Source organism: Bufo gargarizans, chromosome 1 (assembly GCF_014858855.1).
Source record: "Bufo gargarizans isolate SCDJY-AF-19 chromosome 1, ASM1485885v1, whole genome shotgun sequence".
Taxonomy (NCBI): domain Eukaryota; kingdom Metazoa; phylum Chordata; class Amphibia; order Anura; family Bufonidae; genus Bufo; species Bufo gargarizans.
This window is the reverse complement of record NC_058080.1, coordinates 159,966,473-159,977,396: the sequence shown is the minus strand read 5'-3', so window position 1 is coordinate 159,977,396 and position 10,924 is coordinate 159,966,473.

The following is a 10,924-nucleotide window of genomic DNA, read 5'->3' as shown; positions in this document are numbered from 1 at the left end:
TGGCTTCAGAAAGCAATATTTTTATAGTTGCATACCTTTTAATGTTTAATGGAATAACAAAATAAAATAGCCTGTCAAACGTATCAAAGCCAAGTATGAATAATAGAACGCTATTCATGTCAAGGGAGGAAACACTAATGTATAATGAATTGTTATTTCGTACAGAGGAAAAAGGACACAAGTCAAGCAAACCATAGATGAAGGAAATAAAAAACACAGTGAAAGTCATTCAAAATGTAGAACGGAAACAAAGAACAACACTTAACATAGATACAGTATAATGAAAAAAACGTCAACATTAGTTATTTCTTTCTTTGGTATAAAGGGCATCAAGTACTAGTTTCGTAGTCAAAAGAAAGCGTCGGCGTCTGCCAATTCTTACCACAAACAATCCACTCAGACATGCGTTCACCGGCGGTGCTCAGCCAATAAGTGTCTATTCAATCCATCCAACAAAAGAAAAAGAGCATCAGCACCCACCAGTTGGGCAAAATCCCAATTATTTATTTTGATTGAAATATCCATATAGGTCAGGTATGCAGGTATCTGTGTCTATCGCCTCTTCTTAAAAGCATATGCAGCAGTTCTAACCCGTCAAATTTTAACGCTCTATCATCACCTTGATGTTCTTCTTTTACATGTTCTATCAACCTAGGTGATTCTATTCCTGTATGCATAGACCATAAAAATTACAAGGAACCGGCTCTCCAATACACCCTTTATTACACATAAAGGAGGGCATCATACACACCCTTGAAAAATTATGATTGATGGCCTGCTGGTGACCCTCTAAAACATTAGGAGCAAGGGCCTGCTGATCTGACCATTTTAGGCTACTTTCACACTAGCGTTCGGGGCTCCGCTTGTGAGTTCCGTTTGAAGGCTCTCACAAGCGGCCCCGAACGGATCCGTACTGCCCTAATGCATTCTGAGTGGATGCGGATCCACTCAGAATGCATCAGTCTGGCACCGTTTGGCCTCCATTCCGCTCAGCAGGCGGACACCCGAACGCTGCTTGCAGCGTTCGGGTGTCCGCCTGGCCGCGCGGAGGCAAACGGATCCGTCCAGACTTACAATGTAAGTCAATGGGGACGGATCCATTTGGAGTTGACACAATATGGCTCAATTTCAAAAGGATCCCTATTGACTTTCAATGTAAAGTCTGGACGGATCCGTCTGACTTACTTTCACACTTAGAATTTTTTCTGAAATATAATGCAGACGGATCCGTTCTGAACAGATCCCATCGTCTGCATTATAGGAGCGGATCCGTCTTTGCAGATACCAGACGGATCCGCTCCGAACGCAAGTGTGAAATTAGCCTAAAACATTACGGGCGAGGGCACTATACAGTAGCCAAATGCACTATAAAGAAAGTATATTGGTATATAACACCCTGCTTCAATCAGTTTTTTGGGGGAACCACTGGTATATCACACCAGTAGAAATGATTTGTTCCAATAACGCTTGTCCCTCTATAGACCTGCAGTATCGCAGCAGAACCGCACACAACTGCCGCACAATACAAATGCACTATAATATACTTTCTAACATAGAAAGTATATTATAACATTGTACAAGGAAGGCAATCCATTAGAATATACATAAAGATAAAACGTAACCTTTATTAATGTTTCTAAGAGGGTCCATTCACATGTCCGTAAGTGTTTTGCGGATCCGCAAAACACGGACACCGGCAATGTGCATTCCACAATTTGCGGACCGCACATCGCCGGTACTATAATAGAAAATGCCTAATCTTGTCTGCAATTGCGGACAAGAATAGGACATGTTCTATTTTTTTGCGGAAACGGAAGCACGGATGCGGAAGTGCGGATCCGCAAATGCGGATGCGGACAGTACATTCCAGCCCTATTAAAAATTAATGGGTCTGCACCGGTTCCGCAAAATTGCGTAACGAATGCGGACCCATTTTGCGGATGTGTGAATGGAAAAGATATCCCTTAAAATGTAAATAAATTAAATTATTAAAGTTAAGCAAAGATGTGGTAGGCAATAACAAGAGCCCGGCGGCACTAAATCAGGTGCTCGGCGGCACCAAATCAGAAACCATACAGGGAGTGCAGAATTATTAGGCAAGTTGTATTTTTGAGGATTAATTTTATTATTGAACAACAACCATGTTCTCAATGAACCCAAAAAAACTCATTAATATCAAAGCTGAATATTTTTGGAAGTAGTTTTTAGTTTGTTTTTAGTTTTAGCTATTTTAGGGGGTTATCTGTGTGTGCAGGTGACTATTACTGTGCATAATTATTAGGCAACTTTACAAAAAACAAATATATACCCATTTCAATTATTTATTTTTACCAGTGAAACCAATATAACATCTCAACATTCACAAATATACATTTCTGACATTCAAAAACAAAACAAAAACAAATCAGTGACCAATATAGCCACCTTTCTTTGCAAGGACACTCAAAAGTCTGCCATCCATGGATTCTGTCAGTGTTTTGATCTGTTCACCATCAACATTGCGTGCAGCAGCAACCACAGCTTCCCAGACACTGTTCAGAGAGGTGTACTGTTTTCCCTCCTTGTAAATCTCACATTTGATGATGGACCACAGGTTCTCAATGGGGTTCAGATCAGGTGAACAAGGAGGCCATGTCATTAGATTTTCTTCTTTTATACCCTTTCTTGCCAGCCACGCTGTGGAGTACTTGGACGCGTGTGATGGAGCATTGTCCTGCAGGAAAATCATGTTTTTCTTGAAGGATGCAGACTTCTTCCTGTACCACTGCTTGAAGAAGGTGTCTTCCAGAAACTGGCAGTAGGACTGGGAGTTGAGCTTGACTCCATCCTCAACCCGAAAAGGCCCCACAAGCTCATCTTTGATGATACCAGCCCAAACCAGTACTCCACCTCCACCTTGCTGGCGTCTGAGTCGGACTGGAGCTCTCTGCCCTTTACCAATCCAGCCACGGGCCCATCCATCTGGCCCATCAAGACTCACTCTCATTTCATCAGTCCATAAAACCTTAGAAAAATCAGTCTTGAGATATTTCTTGGCCCAGTCTTGACGTTTCAGCTTGTGTGTCTTGTTCAGTGGTGATCGTCTTTCAGCCTTTCTTACCTTGGCCATGTCTCTGAGTATTGCACACCTTGTGCTTTTGGGCACTCCAGTGATGTTGCAGCTCTGAAATATGGCCAAACTGGTGGCAAGTGGCATCTTGGCAGCTGCACGCTTGACTTTTCTCAGTTCATGGGCAGTTATTTTGCGCCTTGGTTTTTCCACATGCCTCTTGCGACCCTGTTAACTATTTTGAATGAAACGCTTGATTGTTCGATGATCACGCTTCAGAAGCTTTGCAATTTTAAGAGTGCTGCATCCCTCTGCAAGATATCTCACTATTTTTGACTTTTCTGAGCCTGTCAAGTCCTTCTTTTGACCCATTTTGCCAAAGGAAAGGAAGTTGCCTAATAATTATGCACACCTGATATAGGGTGTTGATGTCATTAGACCACACCCCTTCTCATTACAGAGATGCACATCACCTAATATGCTTAATTGGTAGTAGGCTTTCGAGCCTATACAGCTTGGAGAAAGACAACATGCATAAAGAGGATGATGTGGTCAAAATACTCATTTGCCTAATAATTCTGCACTCCCTGTATGTCCTACCACAATCCAGGGAGTTCCAGCGCACATCCATGAATCCCAGAGGGAAAACAAAAAACATCAATCCCTGGGCTAGATGATGATGTGGTATTGAAGGACAGGGTGGGCAAAGAACTGTCCCTGATATTGCCCTACATGGGGGTGCTATTCTGGCCCTGATAGCCTAACCACAGACCACCCGCCCTGATAAGAGCAACCTCGTCCCGAACATTACCCTATATAAAAATGGCCCTAGTAAGCCCCTAAGGCCCGTGACTTCCAGGTGATCAATATATAGATTTAGGTGTTTTTGACTCATTATAAAAGTATATTATAAGTATATTGCACCCCTCTGTGTATCACACCTATCGATAGCACACCTATACCAGTCCTTAAAAAATACTTTTGTGGCTCTATTAGCTAGCGTTTGGTGTCCCTAACAGCCTGTCCCTGCTTCACACAGCAACCTCTCCCTACACTGCCAAAACACTGAATGTAAAATGGCGACCAGATCCAGTTTATTTATAAGATAGGGGGTATGTCCATGTGCTGAAACGTCTCAATTGGCTGTCCTGTACCACCTGATGGATGTGTCATGGGTAAAAGTTCTTCACAATGTAAAAGAATATGGCGGGCGCGAATATCTCCATATGTTCGCATGGTCGGCGAATCGCGAACACGAAAACCGCAAGTCCATCTCTACCGCACACAACTGCTGCACTATACAAATGCACTTTGTAGAAATTATATTATAGGTATATCGCACCCTTGCCTCAATCAGATTATTTTGGGGGCAACTGGTATATCACACCAGTTGCAATTAGTTGTTCTAATGACGTTTGTCCCTCTGTATAGCTACGGTATCTCAGCAGAACTGCACACAAATGTAGCACAATACAAATTCACTATATAGATATCATATTATAGGTATATCACACCCCTGCCTCAATCAGATTTTTTGGGGGGCAATTGGTATATCAGGCCAGTTGCAATTAGTTGTTCCAATGTCGTTTGTCCCTCTGTATAGCTGTGGTATCTTAGCAGAAACTCACGCAAATGTGGCACAATACAAATGTACTATATAAAAAATATTTTATAGGTATAGCACACCTTTGCCTCAATCAGATTTTTTGGGGGGCAACTGGTATATCACGCTAGTTGCAATTAGTTGTTCCAATGTGTAACATCCCAGAGTATGTCACTAAAACTCTGTTCCCCTGCTACATGATGTTAAAGTATAAATGTGTTATCATCCTGTGTTACCTGACTTTACATTTTCTATTATCTGGATTTCTTATGACTGTTTTATGTAAATTGCTGTAATTCTCCATGTACACCAGTAGGTGGCGGCAATATATAGGCAGTCTATAGGACAGTTTAGTATATCTAGACTGGAATAGTCCATTCTAGTCTAGGCTCCCCTGTATGAGCAGAAGTGGAACGTTCCCATGTCCTGTATCATGAGGAGGAGAAGGAAGTCTAGTGAGTGTACCAGCCACCCCTGTTGGGGTAGGTTGTGTGGACAGGAGCTCCCAGAACAAGGGACCCCAACCCTGGATCCAACCTCGGCTGAGGTTCAAGATCCATCTTCCCAGCCTGAGTCATCTACCTCAGCTGGACGACCGGAGAAGCAGCATCCACAGAACAATAGATCTCCAGGAAGAAGACACCATACCCTGCGAGCTGTCCTTTGAGTACAATTCCCAAGTCCAGGAGAAGCCAAATACCTCCTCAGCTAGTCAGGCCCAATACCAAGCAGAATACAGACAGAGCAGAAGACTAATACCTGCCAGATCTATAGGCGTATGTACCAGAAGCAGAATAGATATAAATTCCTGCCACATATTGCCAAAACCTGCTGGGACCCAAGACTACTGCTGTAACTTGTACGGATTTAAAGCTGCATTAAGTAAAGACGAGTTGGACGATATTTCCTGTCTGGATCTTAATTATTCCATCAGAACTCCTATTGACAACACTCAATTTGTTGCATGTGAGCTAGGATACAGGAGTCCAGCTGTACCAAGGTAGGATACACCGTTGACACTATACAGAGACATCATTCCCCCTCTCGCATTCCTTACCTGGTATGTGAGCTATAACATCTTAAAGGGCCCTGCTATAGTACCTGCGCAAGCAGCTACTGGCGTCACGAACTTATACATATATAAACTGACCCACTGCATAGCAGCCCCACTGACCCAGTGTCCTGCTCATTGCATCAAGTGGCGTCACGAACAGGATCGGATTGTATTGTGTGTCCATCCTTAACAACAGAATCGCATGTGTCACAGTATAATAATAAGGGCTGAAGATTGTGCAAAGTTCGCTAAAACAGTGACTTTCTTACTTGTATTGTTGTGCCCAGAAAGCGCTAAATGTGCGCTACAGCATTCAAGGAGTTAATTCGACATTGTGGAAATTTGCCATATTTGTTTTAAAAAGGCGCTTCATCTTCATGCCCAGAAACAAAGGAACGCCCTCTCAAGAGCGCGAAAATGAAGAATACGCCCCCCAGAAGCGGAAAAATCTAGTAACACCCCCTGCAGAAAGGCGCAAAGATGTCAAATATGCCCCTTCAGGAGCGGGAAATATAGAGACCGCCCTCCATGAACTTGCCCGAGGTGATAAAGACTCCACCCTCTGCGCCCCTCCCTTAGTTCTGGCAATCAGTGTGTTCCGGAGAACAGCAAGCAAGGCCTACCCGCGTCCCAGGTGGAATGAAATGTCCATCTGCGGAGAGCCTGTTTACCGAGAACAGCCGCTGGAGATCCAGGTCTCCCAGCTATTGCAGAGACGTGGACCATCGATCTTTGGTGCCAGGCCAGAAGCAGTGGAACCCTCCGTGCCCAAAGACCCAGCATCACCTACTCTGTCCAGCATCCCAGAGGAGTCGGAGAAGGCCACCGCTGAGGCCCCGATCCTTGATGTGAAAAGCCAGGAGTCGTTCAAGTTCCAGGAGGCTGTGGATCCCTCCGCCGACTCAAGTGCCACCGCGGAAGAAGACATGTCCACCGGAATGGAAGTTGACGTCGGGCCATCCACCGCAGAGGTCGTCGCTACTGTCACCAGCATCCAGTCTGCGGCACAGACGAAGATGGAGCTGCAGGATCGTGACCAGGGGACACCGGAACTGGCCGCCCGGCCGCGACAACAGGTAGGAGCAACCCCGCTCCCTGAGGCCCAGGCCCGGTCCGTGTCCGTCCCACTGCCACGTCCAGAGACCCCAGCACCTGCCGTCAGGCCCAGGCCTACACCACGTCCCGCGACTCCTACCAATGCCACCGGACCCCAGCCTGCACCTCTGTCTGTGCATCCTGGTGCGGCGGAGGCAGCTGGAGATTCCACGCCGCCGCCCAGCTATGAGAAGCTCCGCAGCCTGAACCCAGATGTCCCGCATGAGATCACTGCTTTTGCCCAGACCGCATGGGAGTACAAGTCGGCGGTCGAGGAATGGGTGAAGCAGGTAATTGATGATCCCCAACCAAGCGACCCCAAGTTAGCCAGAAGGACCGGAACAGTCCTATGGTTCTCGGTGGAGCGAGGTGTGGGATTCCTCCAGGACAATTATTCCGGTACTGAGGTATTTGTGGGCCGCCAGGTCAGTGAAACGCCACTATCTGCCCCAAGAAAGGCATAATCTATATGTGGGGGATCAAGTGGAGTATACCCCCATGCGGTCCATGCAAGGACTGTTTGCAGCTGGAGTCACCCTACTGCAGAAGCCACTTTCCCCTGCCGTCACCCCAGAGACCTGGCAGGAGGATCCAGGCTCTGCGGGCAGGACCCGTTGTCTGCAGGAAACCCCGGATGGCCGCCTACTTTTCAGAGAAAAGGTTCAACCAGCCCCTGCACCTAGGATACCGACTTATCACCGCCACAAACCCTGAAGGTAGGGCAGATTAATAACAGTGTCCTAACTTTCAACCCCAAGGTGCAGCCGTGTTTCATGCCTCCTTATGTGCTCCCTTGGAAGCAACCACAACAGCCCCAGTCCAATGTTCCAGCTCTCCTTGAGCCCCTGCAGCCAGAAATTCTGCCACTACCTGCACCGGCTGTGGATCCCGGTTTGCAGCGTGTCACTGCAGCTTTGTCCAGGCTGTCTGCTCAGTCAATACCTACTGTCACCGGTAGTGGGCGGTGGCGTACCACTACCAACGCTACCCTGTGCTACCACGAGAGGCAGGAGTTACCTCTGATGAGGTTCAGTAGCTCCAGTAGTGACGAGGAGCTGGACACCTACCTGTAAGGTGTCCCCACTAAAGAAAAAATCCAGTGACATTGTTTGGGAGCCACTCCATGAACTGATTGCTTGAAGGGTAAGGACCTGTTTGGCAGTTTTTGTGTGCTTTTAACCATTTTGTTACAGGTTGCCAGTTTTTGTCCTCATCCAGATGGTCATGTCAGTAAGGACTCCCCCCATCAGCACTTTAACCCCCTCATCTCTGAGCTAACCGTTTTATCCCCTTTCTCAGGTTACTTGATAGCATTTGTTGCTATCATTATATGACATTTTAACCCTTTGGATTACAATTTACTCCTTTGCCCTGTGGATTGCAAGGAACTTTTATCAGATTCCAGAGGACTCTACAACTTTAAGCACTTTCAGGAAAAAGGACTCAAGTTATTGTTGAGCCTCACCTGACATTGACATTTGCACTAATAAATTTGCACTATTTTATAAAATGTTTTATTGCAACATAAAAGCTTGCATATTATTGTCATGCTATTTAATAATTTATGTCATTGTAACCAGTTTACAAATATTATGCAACGTCCAAGATAACATGCCCATTGTGTGTATTCTCCTTTTAGATGCCGCAATGTGAATTTATGTACTGTCTACCATGATTGCACTTACAATTGCACTTAACAAAAATTGTAGCAACTTACTTAAAGTGTGCCTTTTTTACAGCTCTTGTTCTCTCCCCCCTTATACGGACTGTCATCATAGGGACATTGAATACTAATGGCCTACACCCGGTGATATATACCCATAGGTACCCAGGGTAGGACCAAGTGGTAAGTCCAGGCAGATCCAGTTACACAAGTACCCCTGCTGCTTCGGGAATCGTTAGAAGCCCTAGGCTGCTCCTTCCCGCTTGTTATATGTTCCGGATTGTTCCCATCCGGAGGTGTCTTATTTCCAGGAGCGCACAGGATTAAAGACCCTCCTCCTGTGACATTGCCAGAAGACACGGAGACGATAAATACCATCCCTTCTGAGCCTTTAGCCTAAGGTAAGGCGCCTCAAACCTTAGAGCCACTACTTAGCTTCCTCATAGACATCATAGTGATCGTGCTACAAGCCAAATTTCTTCAGGCTATGGTGCAGGGAAGGGAATACAGGATAAAGCCACCCTTCTATTTGCGGGCTTTGCATTACACAATGGTGGGATTATGGAGCAAAGACACCCCCATGCTTTCTTTGGTATTGGTGGACAATACCCCAAAAGTCAGTCAGTAATGTTTGCTTTGTGCAGTATTAGGTTACCTGGTTATACCAAGATAAGGAAACTGTGTGTTGGACACCTTATTCTAGCGGGCAGGAAACTCTAGGAAACTGTTATATGTCTTGTCTTTGTTTGTCATTATATGTCATTCATGCAGCACTTTGCATTATATTGGGTACCCAGACCCGCCTATCTTGCGCCGAGGACGGCTTATCTTAAAGTAATGGGGTATGTAACATCCCAGAGTATGTCACTAAAACTCTGTTCCCCTGCTACATGATGTTAAAGTGTAAATGTGTTATCATCCTGTGTAACCTGACATTACATTTTCTATTATCTGGATTTCTTATGACTGTTTTATGTAAATTGCTGTAATTCTCCATGTACACCAGTAGGTGGCGGCAATATATAGGCAGTCAATAGGACAGTTTAGTATATCTAGACTGGAATAGTCCATTCCAGTCTAGGCTCCCCTGTATGAGCAGAAGTGGGACGTTCCCATGTCCTGTATAATGAGGAGGAGAAGGAAGTCTAGTGAGTGTACCAGCCACCCCTGTTGGGGTAGGTTGTGTGGATAGAAGCTCCCAGAACAAGGGATCCCAACCCTGGATCTAACCTTGGCTGAGGTTCAAGATCCATCATCCCAGCCTGAGTCATCTACCTTAGCTGGACGACCAGAGAAGCAGCATCCACAGAACAATAGATCTCCAGGAAGAAGACACCATACCCTGCGAGCTGTCCTGTGAGTACAATTCCCAAGTCCAGGAGAAGCCAAATACCTCCTCAGCTAGTCAGGCCCAATACCAAGCAGAATACAGACAGAGCAGAAGACTAATACCTGCCAGATCTATAGGCATATGTACCAGAAGCAGAATAGATATAAATTCCTGCCACATATTGCCAAAACCTGCTGGGACCCAAGACTACTGCTGTAACTTGTACGGATTTAAAGCTGCATTAAGTAAAGACAAGTTGGACGATATTTCCTGTCTGGATCTTAATTATTCCATCAGAACTCCTATTGACAACACTCAATTTGTTGCATGTGAGCTAGGATACAGGAGTCCAGCTGTACCAAGGTAGGATACACCGTTGACACTATACAGAGACATCATTCTCCCTCTGGCATTCCCTACCTGGTATGTGAGCTATAACATCTTAAATGGCCCTGCTATAGTACCTGCGCAAGCTGCAACTGGCGTCACAATCTTATACATATATAAACTGACCCACCGCATAGCAGCCCCACTGACCCAGTGTCCTGCTCATTGCAAATGTCGTTTGTCCCTCTGTATAGCTGCGGTATGTCTGCAGAACCACACACGAATGCTGCACTATACAAATGCACTTTGTAGAAATTATATTATAGGTATATCACACCCCTGCCTCAATCAGATTTGTTTACTGGGAACTGCTATGTCACAACAGTTGCAATTAGTTGTTCCAATGTCGTTTGTCCCTCTGTATAGCTGCAGTATCTCAGCATAACCTCACACAAATGCTGCACTATACAAGTGCTCTATATAGAAATTATATTATAAGTATATCACACCCCTGCCCCAATCAGTTTTTTTAGTGGGCAACTGGTATATCACACCAGTTACAATTAGTTTTTCCAATGTCGTTTGTCCCTCTGTATAGTTAAAGTATCTCGTACAAAAAAAAGAGCAAGGATTTTTACAAGGTAAAAAATCTCATTTTATTCAATATAAATCACAATATAAATCACATGATCATTACAGGTAATGCTCAATTGGGACAGAACATGGAGACTGAGCCACAAAGGGCTATACAATGTGGAGAATCACAATGGGGGATAATGTGACCATACCCAGCAGAGAACAAC